Below are 14,524 nucleotides of genomic sequence, written 5' to 3' on the forward strand. Positions count from 1 at the left end.
GTTCCATACAGTGAGTTATGATCATTGAAAAGGTTGAAGGAAGGAGGCAAATGCCCCCATATCACATCCAGACCCTCTCCTCATTCTCTAACCAGGTTGACAACCAGGATAAAAATTGGCTCCAACTTTGACGTGAAAGAATTTATTGATGGAGAAATCTATCCTGGATGACAAATGCAAAGCCCTTGGGGACTAAGGGCTTTCCTCCTTCTTTTGCTAAGGCCAAGTATAAGCCATGGTACCCCTGGTGGGGGCTTGTCATGGGAAGATGCTCTCAGAAGCACATTGCTCACAGCACTGGAGAGAAAGATGTCTGTGATGCCCAGGAATCCTGAAGGCTCCAAAGGTTTGGAGTGGATAAGATAGTGGGTGGCTGTGTAAGCCCTTTGAGTGGATTAGGTGTGACACCAGAGCTGTGTGTGTGTCAGTTTAATCACTGTTTTTATTATAGCAACTCTAATGGAAAATTAGAAGACTAAAATACATCGCTTCTAATCCCACAACTCTATGAAATTGATTTCATTTAATAAGCTGCTTTCTGTCCTTTTCTATTTGCATATAGTTATAAAACCACGTATATATGCATATCTACACACATACATTTTTACTTTTAGTTGACCTACAAAATATATTTTAGTTTTGAAGATTATCATTAGAATATAGACCTCCCTCTATGTAGCAAATTCTTCTTAATTGACATTTTGTAGGCATGAGCTATTCCTTTGAGATGGTATATCACAGTTTACTTAAGCTCTTTTCTCATTTTGGAGACTTTAGGTCATTTTCAATTTTGGGAGGTCCTAAGAAAAACGTTGGTGCATATATATGTGCATGGAACTGTTGCCTTAGAGCAAATTCCCAGGAGTGAGGTTCTAGGGAAGCAGTAAATGTGTAAAAATGCTTGCTCTGGAGTCAGGCAGATGTAAATTCAAATCCTGGTTCTACTGTTTACTAGGTAGCTGTATGTCACTCTAACCTCCCTCTCTTCATTAGACGGTGCATAACAGTTAGGTATTGATGCCTAACAAACAAGTCCAAAATATCAGTGGGACACAGCAGTAAGGTTGTGTCCCAGGTTACACATCAGTGGGTTGGGCTAGGGTTCAGCTGATCTACACCAGAGACGCTGCTTCTCACCGTAGGTCTGTGGGTTAGCTGGGTTGACTCTGTTCCACTTGTCTCTTATCCTCTTCCCGGTCTCATGCATATTCTTCTCATGTAATGGCACATATTCCAGAAAATAAACCCAAGTGCACTGGCATTTTCCAAGTTTTTAGTCCCATCACATCTACTAATATTTCATTGGTCCAAACAAGTCATGTCACCAAAGTGAAGGGGCAGGGAAATGTACTCTGCCACTTTAGGGGAAGAACTTCCAAGTCACAGGTCAAAAGGAATGCATACACAGAGGACTAGAGGATTAAGGGACATTAATGTGATCTATCAAAGTGGGTGATAATAGTATCTATCTTGCATTGTTACAAGGACAAAATGACACAGAGTTTTAAGGGTTCAATTAATGCTACCTTTGAGAGAGAAAGGGTTCATTTTTGTTTTTATGTCTCCATTTTGTTCCTAAGCTTCTAATATGTTTTGCATATAGTTACTCAATAATTTTTATTGTTGCATGAAGTTGGCTATTATTATTATTTGTCCCTATGATAAAGAACCCTAACCCTACCCTAGGCCCTAGGTAGTTGCTGCCCACAACCTTTCCGTGTTCCTCTAGCACTGACATACTTCAGTCTATCATATTTAATCATTTCTGCATCTACCTTTTCTACTAAAGGATGAACTTCAGAAGAACAGAGGCTGCGACTTAATCATCTCTCTTGTCCCAATGCCTAGCACAGCACGTGTTCATAAGTGCCAGAGTGAAGAAATATATCATCCCTCTCAGTATTTTATGTTTTCTTTTCTTACCTCATCTTGGTCATGTTTTCCTCCACCTTCTTCAGCATATAGAACATAATTATAAAATCTTTTTAAATGTCCTTGTCTCCTATTACTATCATCTCTGTGATTTCTGGGTCTGTTTCTGGTAGTTGATTTTTCTAGTGGTTACAGATCTTATTTTCCTGCTTCTTTGGTTGTCTGGTAATTTTTAATTAGATTCCGGATACTGTATATTTTTTATGTTGTTGGTTGCTGGATTTTGCTGTATTCCTTTATAGATTATTGAATTTTGTTTTGGTGTGCAGTTCAATTACTTGGAATGAGATTGATTCTTTTTTTAAAATACATCTTTATTGGAGTATAATTGCTTCACAATGGTGTGTTAGTTTCTGCTGTATAACAAAGTGAATAAGATATACATACACATATATCCCCATATTCCCTCCCTCTTGGGTCTCCCTCCCACCCTCCCTATCCCACTCCTCTAGGTGATCACTACGCACCAAGCTGATCTCCCTGTGCTATGTGGCTGTTTCCCACTAGCTATCTATTTTACATTTGGTAGTGTATATATGTCAATGCTACTCTCTCACTATGTCCCCGCCTCCCCTTCCCCTACTGTGTCCTTAAGTCCATTCTCAATGTCTGCATCTTTATTTCTGCCCTACCACTAGGTTCATCAGTACCATTTTTCTAGAATCCATATATATATGTTAGCATATGGTATTTGTTTTTCTCTTTCTGACTTACTTCACTCTGTATGACAGACTCTAGGTCCATCCACCTCCCTACAAACTATTCAATGTCGTTCCTTTTCATGACCAAGTAATATTCCATTGTGTATACGTGCCACATCTTCTTTACTTTTAAGTTTTCTTAGGGCTGGTCACAGAGGCTTTTAGTCTAGGGCTAATTTGGCCCCACAGCTAAGTCAATATGTTTCTGAGGAGCTTACCCATCATACACATATTAAGAGGTTATTCCACTCCAGCTTTTGGGAACATAAACTATACCCAGCCCTGTGTGAGCCCTGGAAATTGTTCTATTCACTCGTCTGGTAGTTCCTTCCCCAGTCCTCGGTACACTCAAACATGTCTGAAACATTTCGCCTCAAGCAGTAGATCAATACCCAGCCGAAGACTCAAGATCCATTTTGCACAGCTTCATCCTGCCTCCCCGCAAATTGTCTAATGTTTGATAAATGTTGTTTTTGATATATTTTTCTAGCTTCTTAGTCGTGTAAGGCAGGAGGGTAAATCTGCTCCTGATTATCCCATATTGTCTGCTATTGGGTGTAACTTTTGCTGTTGCTCTGTGTATGGGTGTCTGTGCTTGTAAGAGAGTTCTGTTCCTACCTCTTTCAGGTCCTTCACATCACCTGTTTTGTATGTATCTGACACTCTAGCCAGGCTTTCTCAAGCTTAACACTATGGACATTTGGGACTGGGAATCCTTTTTTGTGTGAGGTTGTCCTGTACATTGTAGAATGTTTAGCAGCATCCCTGGCTTTTATCCACTAGATGCCAATAGCGCATTCCTCACTCCAGATTTGATAATCAAAATGTCTCCAGACATTGCCAAATGTCCCCTGGGGACCAAAATCATGCCCAGTTGATAACCACAGGTCTAGGTTATCCAGCTGGTAGCAAAACCCTCACTCACACCCACCCTCCAAGTAGTAAAGGATTTTCTATTCCCTGGATCATGTACAGAGATGTGCTCTTCCAACCAAGGGTTTAACCTCACTGGGAAGATATTTTCTTTTTTTTTTCCTTCTTTTTTTAAACATCTTTATTGGAGTATAATTGCTTTACAATGGTGTGTTAGTTTCTGCCTTATAATGAAGTGAATCAGTTATACATATACATATGTTCCCATATGTCTTCCCCTTTGTGTCTCCCTCCCTCCCACCCTCCCTATCCCACCCCTCTAGGTGGTCACAAACCACTGAGCTAATCTCCCTGTACTATATGGCTGCTTCCCACTAGCCATCTATTTTACGTTTGGTAGTGTATATATGTTCATGTCACTCTCTCAATTTGTCACAGCTTACCCTTCCGCCTCCCCATATCCTCAAGTCCATTCTCTAGTAGGTCTGTGTCTTTATTCCTGTCTTACCCCTAGTTCTTCATGTCATTTTTTTCATAGATTCCATATATATGTGTTAGCATACACTATTTATTTTTTCTCTTTGTGACTTACTTCACTCTGTATGACAGTCTCTAGGTCCATCCACCTCACTACAAATAACTCAATTTCGTTTCCTTTTATGTCTGAGCAATATTCCATTGTACATATGTGCCGCATCTTCTTTACCCATTCATCTGTCGATGGACACATAGGTTGCTTCCATCTGCTGGCTATCACAATTAGAGCTGCAGTGAACACTGTGGTACATGACTCTTTTTTTTTTTTTTTTTTTTTGCGGTACGCGGGCCTCTCACTGTTGTGATCTCTTCCATTGCGGAGTACAGGCTCTGGACACGCAGGCTCAGTGGCTATGGCTCACGGGCCTAGCCTCTCCATGGCACGTGGGATCTTCCTGGACCGGGGCACGAACCCATGTCCCCTGCGTCGGCAGGCGGACTCTCAACCACTGCGCCACCAGGGAAGCCCATGACTCTTTTTGAATTATAGTTTTCTGAGGGTACATGCCCAGTAATGGGCTTGCTGGGTCATATGTTAGTTCTGTTTTTAGTTTTTTAAGGAATCTCCATACTGTTCTCCATAGTGGCTGTATCAATTTACATTCCCACAAACAGTGCAAGAGGATTCCCTTTTCTCCACACCTTCTCCAGCATTTATTGTTTGTAGATGTTTCGATGAAGCCCATTCTGACTGGTGTGAGGTGATACCTCATTGTAGTTTTGATTTGCAGTTCACTAATGCTTAGTGATGTTGAACATCCTTTCATGTGTTTGTTGGCAATCTGTATATCTTCTTTGGAGAAATGTTTATTTAGGTCTTCTGTTCATTTTTTGATTGGGTTGTTTGTCTTTTTTAATATTGAGCTACATGAGCTGTTTATATATTTTGGAGATTAATCCTTTGTCCGTTGATTCGTTTGCAAGTATTTTCTCCCATTCTGAGGGTTGTCTTTGCGTCTTGTTTATAGTTTCCTTTGCTGTGCAAAAGCTTTTAAGTTTCACTGAGTCCCATTTGTATATTTTTGTTTTAATTTCTCCAGGAGGTGGGTCAAAAAAAGATCTTGTTGTGATTTATGTCAAAGAGTGTTCTTCCTATGTTTTCCTCTAAGAGTTTTATACTGTCCGGCCTTACATTTAGGTCTTTAATCCATTTTGAGTTTATTTTTATGTTATGGTATTAGGGAGTGTTCTAATTTCATTCTTTTACATGTACCTGTCCAGTTTTCCCAGCACCACTTACTGAATAGACTTTGTTTTCTCCATTGTATATTCTTGCCCCCTTTATCAAAGATAAGGTGACCATATGTGCATGGGTTTACCTCTTGGCTTTCTATCTTGTTCCATTGATCTATATTTCTGTTTTTGTGCCAGTACCATACTGTCTTGATTACTGTAGCTTTGTAGTATAGTCTGAAGTCAGGGAGCCTGATACCTCCAGCTCTGTTTATCTTTCTCAAGATTGCTTTGGCTGTTCGGGGTCTTTTGTGTCTCCATACAAATTGTGAAATTTCTTGTTCTAGTTCTGTGAAAAATGACATTGGTAGTTTGATAGGGATTGCATTGAATATGTAGATTGTTTTGGGTAGTATAGTAATTTTCACAATGTTGATTCTTCCAATCCAAGAACATGGTATATCTCTCCATCTGTTTTATCATCCTTAATTTCTTTTATCAGTGTCTCATAGTTTTCTGCATACAGCTCTTTTGTCTCCTTAGGTAGGTTTATTCCTAGGTATTTTATTCTTTGTGTTGTAATGGTAAATGGGAGTGTTTCCTTAATTTCTCTTTCAGATAGTTCATCATTAGTGTATAGGAATGCAAGAGATTTCTGTGCATTAATTTTGTATCCTGCTATTTTACTAAATTCATTGATTAGCTCTAGTAGTTTTCTGGTAGTATCTTTAAGATTCTCTATGTATAATATCATGTTAACTGTAAACAGTGACACTTTTACTCCTTCTTTTCCAATTCGGATTCCTTTTATTTCTTTTTCATCTATGATTGCTGTGGGTAAAACTTCCAAAAGTATGTTGAATAATAGTGGTGAGAGTGGGCAGCTTTGTCTTGTTCCTGAACTTAGTGGAAATAGTTTCAGTTTTTCACCATTGACAATGATGTTGGCTGTGGGTTGGTCATATATGGCCTTTTTTATGTTTAGGTAAGTTCCCTCTATGCCTACTTTCTGGAGGATTTTTATCTTTAATGGTTGTTGAATTTTGTCAAAAGTGTTTTCTGCGTCTATTGAGATGATCATATGGTTTGTATCCTTCAATTCGTAAATATGGTGTATCACATCGACTGATTTGTGTATATTGAAGAATCCTTGCATTCCTGGGATAATCCCCACTTGATCATGGTATATGATCCTTTTAATGTGCTGTTGGATTCTGTGTGCTACTATTTTGTTAAGGATTTTTGCAACTATGTTCATCAGTGATTTTGGCCTGTAGTTTTCTTTTTTTATGACATCTTTGTCTGGTTTTGGTATCAGGGTGATGGTAGCCTTGTAGAATGAGTTTGGGAGAGTGCCTCCCTCTGCTATATTTTGGAAGAGTTTGAGAAGGATGGGTGTTAGCTCTTCTCTAAATGTTTGATAGAATTCGCCTTGAAGCCATTTGGTCCTGGGCTTTTGTTTGTTGGAGATTTTTAATCATAGTCTCAATTTCAGTGCTTGTGACTGGTTTGTTTATATTTTCTATTTCTTCCTGGTTCAGTCTCAGAAGGTTGTGCATTTCTAAGAATTTGTCCATTTCTTCCAGGTTGTCCATTTTATTGTCATATATTACTTGTAGTAATCTCTAATGATGCTTTGTATTTCTGCAGTGTCAGTTGTTACTTCTACTTTTTCATTTCTAATTTTGTTGATTTGAGTCTTCTCCCTTTTTTTCTTGATGAGTCTGGCTAATGGTTTATCAATATTGTTTATCCTCTCAAAGAACCAGCTTTTAGTTTTATTGATCTCTGCTATTATTTCATTCATTTCTTTTTCATTTATTTCTGATGTGATCTTTATGATTTCTTTCCTTCTGCAAACTTTTGTGTTTTGTTGTTGTTGTTGCTGTTCTTCTTCTTTCTCTATTTGCTTTAGGTGTAAGGTTAAGTTTTTTATTTGAGATTTTTCTTGTTTCTTGAGGTAGGATTTTATTGCTATAAACTTCCCTCTTAGAACTGCTTTTAATTCATCCCATAGGTTTTGGGTCATCGTGTTTTCATTGTCATTTGTTTCTAGGTATTTTTTGATTTCCTCTTTGATTTCTTTATTGATCTCTTGGTTATTTAGTAGTGTATTGTTTAGCCTCCATTTGTTTGTAATTTTTACAATTTTTTTCCTGTAATTGATATGTCATTTCATAGTGCTGTTGTTGGAAAAGATACTTGATAAAACTTCAATTTTCTTAAACTTACCAAGGCTTGATTTGTGACCCAAGATATGTTCTATCCTGGACAACGTTCCATGAACACTTGAGAAGAAAGTGTATTCTATTGTTTTGGGATGGACTGTCCTATAATTATCAGCTAAGTCCCTCTTGTTTAATGTGTCATTTAAAGCTTTAGTTTCCTTATTTATTTTCATTTTAGATGATCTGTCCATTGGTGAAAGTGGGGTGTTAAAGTCCCCTACTATGATTGTGTTACTGTTGATTTCCCCTTTTAAGGCTGTTATCATTTGCCTTATGTTTTGAGGTGCTCCTATGTTGGGTGCATAAATATTTATAATTGTTATATCTTCTTCTTGGATTGATCCCTTGATCATTATTTAGTGTCCTTCTTTGTCTCTTGTAATAATCTTATTTTAAAGTCTATTTTGTCTGATATGAGAATGGCTACTCCAGCTTTCTTTTGATTTCCATTTGCAAGGAATATCTCTTTCCATCCCCTCACTTTCAGTCTGTATGTTTCCCTAGGTCTGAAGTGGGTCTCTTGTAGACAGTCTATATATGGGTCTGGTTTTTGTATCCATTCAGTCATCTATGTCTTTTGGTTGGAGCATTTAATCTTTTTACATTTAAGGTGTTTATCGATATATATGTTCCTATTATCATTTTCTTAATTGTTTTGGGTTTGTTTTTGTAGGTCTTTCCTTCTCTTGTGTTTCCTGCCTAGAGAAGTTCCTTTAGCATTTGCTGTAAAGCTGGTTTGGTGGTGCTGAATTTTCTTAGCTTTTACTTGCCTGCAAAGGTTTTAATTTCTCTGTCAAATCTCAATGAGATCCTTGCTGGGTAGAGTAATCTTGGTTGTAGGTTTTTCCCTTTCATCACTTTAAATATGTCCTGCCACTCCCTTCTGGCTTGCAGAGTTTCTGCTGAAAGATCAGCTGTTAACCTTATGGGGATTCCCTTGTATGTTATTTGTTGTTTTCCCCTTGCTGCTTTTAATATTTTTTCTTTGTATTTAATTTTTGATAGTTTGATTAATATGTGTCTTGGTGTGTTTTTCCTTGTATTTATCCTGTATGGGACTCTGTGCTTCCTAGACTTGATTGACTATTTGCTTTCCCATATTAAGGAAGTTTTCAAATATAGTCTCTTCAAATATTTTCTCAGACGCTTTTTTTTCTCTTCTTCTTCTCTTACCCCTACAATTTGAATGTTGGTTCATTTAATGTTGTCCCAGAGGTCTCTGACTGTCCTCAATTCTTTCATTATTTTTTCTTTATTCTGTTCTGTGGTAGTTATTTCCACTATTTTATCTTCCATGTCACTTATCCATTCTTCTGCCTCAGTTATCCTGCTATTGATTCCTCCTAGAGAATTTTTAATTTCATTTTTCATGTTGTTCATCATTGTTTGTTTGCTCTTTAGTTCTTCTAGGTTTTTTTTAAACCTTTCTTGTATTTTCTGCATTCTATTTCCAAGATTTTGGATCATCTTTACTATTATTACCCTGAATTGTTTATCAGGTAGACTGCCTATTTCCTCTTCATTTGTTAGGTCTGGTGGGTTTTTACCTTGCTCCTCCATCCACTGTGTATTTCTCTTTCTTCTCATTTTGCTAACTTACTGTGTTTGGGGTCTCCTTTTCGCAGGCTGCAGTTTCATAGTTCCCATTGTTTTTTGATGTCTGCCCCCAGTGGCTAAGGTTAGTTCAGTGGGTTGGGCAGGCTTCCTGGCAGAGGCGACTGGTGCCTGTGTTCTGGCTGTTGAGGCTGGATCTTGTCTCTCTAGTGGGTAGAACCACATCTGGTGGTGTGTTTTGTGGTGTCTGTGAACTTATGATTTTAGACAGCCTCTGTGCTAATGGGTGGCATTGTGTTTCTGTCTTGCTAGTTGTTTGGCATGAGGTGTCCAGCACTGGAGCTTGCTGGTCATTGCGTGCAGCTGGGTCTTAGCATTTAGATGGAGATGTTTCAGAGAGCTCTTGCCGATTAATATTATGTGGTGCCGGGAGGTCTCTGGTGGTCCAATGTCCTGAACTCAGCTCTCCCACTTCGGAGGCTCAGGCCTGACACCCCACCAGAGCACCAGGACCCTGTCAGCCACACAGCTCAGAAGAAAAGGTAGAAAAAAAAAGAAATAAATTAAAATAAAATAAATTAAAAGAAACATTATTAAAATAAAAATATTTAAAAGTAAGAAAAAAAAGAAGACAGCAACCAAACCAATAAACAAATCTACCAATGATAACAAGCATTAAAAACTATACTAAGAAAAAAAAAAAACTATACTAAGATAAACATAAAAATAAGAAACTAGTCAGTTGCATATAGTAAACCCCAAGTCTACAGTTGCTCCCAAAGTCCATTGCCTGTATTTTGGAATGATTCATTGTCTATTCAGATAGTCCACAGATACAGGTACATCAAGTTGATTGTGGAGATTTAATCCACTGCTTCTGAGGCTGCATGGAGAAATTTCCCTTCCTCTTCTTTGTTCGCACAGCTCTCTGGGTTCACCTTTGGATTTGACCCCACCTCTGCATGTAGGTTGCCCTCTGGCATCTGTTCTTTGCCCAGACAGGAGAGGGTTAAAGGAGAAGCTGAGTAGGGGGCTCTGGCTCACTCAGGCCTGGGTGAGGGAGGGGTGCAGAATGCGGGCTGGGCCTGCAGCGGCAGAGGCTGGCGTGATTTTGCACCAGCCTGAGGCACGCCGTGTGTTCTCCTGGGGAAGTTGTCCCTGGATCATGGGATCCTGGCAGTGGCAGGCTGCACAGTCTCCTGGTAGGGGAGGTGTAGATAATGACCTGTGCTTGCACACAGGCTTCTTGGTGGCTTCAGCAGCAGAATTAACATTTGATGCCCGTCTCTGGTGTCTGTGCTGATAGCTGTGGCTCATGCTCATCTCTGGAGCTTGTTTAGGTGGTGCTCTGAATCCCCACTCCTCGCGCACCCCGAAACAATGGTCTCTTGCCTCTTACACAGGTCCAGACTTTTCCCAGACTCCCTCTCAGCTAGCTGTGGTGCACCAGCCCCCTTCAGGCTGTGTTCATGCAGCCAACCCCAGTCCTCTCCCTGGGATCTGACGTCCAAAGCCCGAGCCTCATCTCTCAGCCCCACCTGCCCTGGCGGGTGAGCAGACAAACCTCTCAGGCTGGTGAGTGCTGGTCGGCACTGATCCTCTGTGCGGGAATCTCTCCACTTTGCCTTCTGCACCCCTGTTGCTGTGCTCTCCTACATGGCTCTAAAGCTTCTCCCCAGCCCACCCCCTTTTCCCACCAGTGAAGGGGCTTCCTAGTGTGTGGAAACTTTTCCTCCTTCACAGCTCCCTCTCAGAGGTACAGGTCCCGTCTCTATTCTTTTGTCTCTGTTTTTTCTTTTTTCTTTTGCCCTACCCACGTAGGTGGGGGAGTTTCTTGCCTTCTGGGAAGTCTGAGGTCTTCTGCTAGAGTTCAGTAGGTGTTCTGTAGGAGTTGTTCCATATGTAGATGTATTTTTGATGTATTTGTGGGGAGGAAGGTGATCTCCATGTCTTACTCCTCTGCCATCTTGAAGTGCAATCCCATGCCTTTAAGTGGCTTTTGTTTTGATGGCTTTGGCAGAGAACATGAGAACTCTGAACCTGAAAAAGTGAGATTATTACCCGCACTTCAGTTTAAGGTGAATGGAAGATGATTGAAAGGGTTTATTTTCTCCATAAGACTGTCTTCTACTGGGAGTTTCATAATGGAAGCATCGGTAAATATCATGGATGTGGCATTCCCAGTGCTTTTTGTATGTTTTGAAACCACAACAACAAGCATAACTGAGTACTGACTTCCAAGATTTGCATCTGGAAAATACGCCATTAATGCTAAAAAGCAGAATTATTTGAGTATTATGGAGACCAAATCTTTCTTAGAATCCATCAATAGACATAACTGTTACTGTAAACATGAGGACAAACAGGAATATTAACAAAACTTAATGAAAGCCAAAGGTATCAACTATTAAATAGAAATGGAAATCTTTCTTATAATGAGCTGTCTCATGTATCTTCTACATTTTTAATCTATTGAACAGTTAATTTTTTCTTTGCATTTGAAAAATTGAACAGAAATCTATTTTCATTGAAGAAAAATTAGAATGTCCAAATGAACAAAAAGAAAAATACCATATAACAACCTCTAGAGATAACTACTCTTTTCACCTTGATGTACCTCCTTTCAGGTACCTTTTAATCTATCTCTATCTCTAGATCCATATGTGTATCAATATACATATCTATCTCTTTTTTTTAACAAATTGAGATTCTGTTAAACATAAGGTCTTGTAACCTGTTTTTTTTTTACTCATGACCCTATATCAGAAACATTATATTAATAACACTGAGGTATATAATCTTTAAAATGGGTGCATAGTATTCCATTGAATGAATGAAACATACTTTGGTTAATCAGTCTCCGATTACTAGACCCTTTGTATGTTTTGAATTTTATCTTCATAAGCAAGATAATGATGGACATCTCTTTATATCCATTCTTATGATCTTTTCTAATTATTTCCTTAGGAAGTTTATCCCAGAGTAAGGTGCATTTACAAGGCATACTTCTAAAAAAATAGATTCTGAGTTAGTGCCATGATGAAACTCTCTCACTTAGTGAAGATCAGAAAGGAAGTTTGTGAAAGTGGCCCAAGGGCCAGGAAATTAGGGGGAAACTTTATCTGCTCAGGATGCCAATGATGATGTACTTAGTCTTTAAAAATTCTGTGTTTCAAATGGAGTCTTCAACTTTGTACTCAGTTTGTTATACAAGAAATACAGAAAAGGACAATCACCCCCCCCATATTAGTTTTCTATTGCTGCATAATAAAATACCACAAGCATCATAAAACAACACAAACGTATTATCTCATAGTTTCTGTGGGTTGAGTCTGGGCATAGCTTACCTGGGTCTTGGTTCAGGGTCTCAGGGGGCACTATCAAGGTGTTGGCTATGCTCTGGTTCTCGTTTGGAGTTTGGGGTCATCTTCCAAGCTCATTCAAGGTTGTTGCTGAATTCAGTTCCTTGTAGAATTGAAGTCTCTATTTTCTTGTTAAGTGTCAGCTGGGGATTACTCTCAGCTCCTAGAGGTCACTCACAGTTCCTTGCCACATGGTCCCCATAGGCAGTTCATAGCCTTTCTTTCACCTGATTAGGTCAGGTCCACCCAGGATAATCTTCCTTTTAATTCAATCGACTAGGAATCTTATTTATATCTGAAAAATCCCTTTTTGCCATATAACATAACATAACTATAGGAGTGATATTCCATCATGTTTTTAGGTCCTGCCCACACTCAAGTGAAGGATTATACAGCATACACATGAGAAGGTGGGAATCTTGGGAAGGCCACCTTAGAATTCTGTCTACTACACCCATAGTTCAAATCCCCTAAGAAAACGTCTCTTGATATTTTGGTTATGTTCTAGATTTTTGTCACCATTATGTTTTGGTATTTTTTTGAAAAGAAATAGTTGTAATTATAGTGTTCAGTCACCATCGAATCCTTTATTTTCTTTGTAATAATGTGCCAGTGTTTCACTGCAAATGTTTGATGAGCATAATTTACAATTTTTTAGTTGATACTTGTTATAGAATGAATGTTTGTGTCCCCCCCCCCCAATTCATATGTTGAAACCCTAACCCTCAGTGTGATGGTATTAAGAAGTGGGACTTTTGGGGTGATTAGGTTTAGATGAGGTCATGAGGGTGGAGCCCCCATGATGGGATTAGTGTCCTTATAAGGAGAAACATCAGTGCTTCCTTTCTCACCATGTGAGGATGCAGCAGGGAGGCAATCATCTTTTTATTTATTTATTTTCAGTAGGTCCTTGTTAATTATCTATTTTAAATATAACTGTGTGTACATGTCAATCTCAACGTTCCAGTCTATCCCTCCCCCTTACCCTTCCCCCTGGTAACCATATATTCATTCTCTAAGTCTGTGAGTCTGTTTCTGTTTTGTAAATAAGTTCATTTGTATCATTTTTTTAGATTCTGCATATAAACCATCTCATATGATATGTGTCTTTCTCTGTCTGACCTATTTCATTTAGTATGACAATCTCTAGATCCAACCATGTCTCTGCAAATGGTATTATTTCATTCTTTTTAATGGCTGAGTAATATTCCATTGCATACATGTACCACAGTTTCTTTATCCATTCATCTGTTGATGGACATCTAGCTTGTTTCCATGTCCTGGCTATTGTAAACAGTGCTGCAATGAACATTGCGGTGCATGTATCCTTTCGAACCATGCTTTTCTCTGGGTATGTGCCCAAGAGTGGGATTGCTGGATCACATGCTAGCTCTATTTTTAATTTTTAAGGGAACCTCCATACTGTCCTCCACAGAGGCTGTACCAATTTATATTCCCAACAACAGTGTAGGAGGGTTCCCTTTTCTCCACATCCTCTCCAGCATTTATTGTCTGTAGATTTTTTGATGATGGCCATTCTGACTTGTGTGAGGTGATATCTCATTGAAGGTAATCAACTTAAGGTCAGAAAGAGGGCCCTCACCAAGATCAGAATCTGCCAGAACCTTGATCTTGGACTTCTAGCTTCTAGAACTGTGAGAAATAAATGTCTGTTGTTTAGGCCACCCAGTCTATGACATTTTTCTAATAGCAGCCCAAGCTGACTAAGACAATATTGTGAATGGGATTCTTTTTTTGAATTATATTTTCTAATGATTGCCATTGCCTGGATTTTAAGAATTTTCTACTTGATTCCTTTGTCATCAGTTTCTCATCATGGATATCAGGGAATGTAGGGGTCATGGAGTTCTATTATTTTTTTTCTATTCTTTTTATAAAGGAGAGCTGAAGTATCAGAACAGATGAAGCATGGCTTCTCTGAGACAGACTCTTTCACTGATGATATATTTATGATGACACGTTGCCTAGCAATTGTCACCAGATCTGCTTTCATTCACAAGAGTGAAACTCAAGGGGGCAATTCCCCAGGAGATGCAGCAAAGAGAAAAACCAGCCTAATGAACACATCCTCTGCTTCCTTGATGAAATTCCTCCTAGTTTTAGGCAAAGAAAATATTTATTGAGGAAATGGTCATGTTGGCTA

Source organism: Lagenorhynchus albirostris, chromosome 1, assembly GCF_949774975.1.
Source record: "Lagenorhynchus albirostris chromosome 1, mLagAlb1.1, whole genome shotgun sequence".
Taxonomy (NCBI): Eukaryota; Metazoa; Chordata; class Mammalia; order Artiodactyla; family Delphinidae; genus Lagenorhynchus; species Lagenorhynchus albirostris.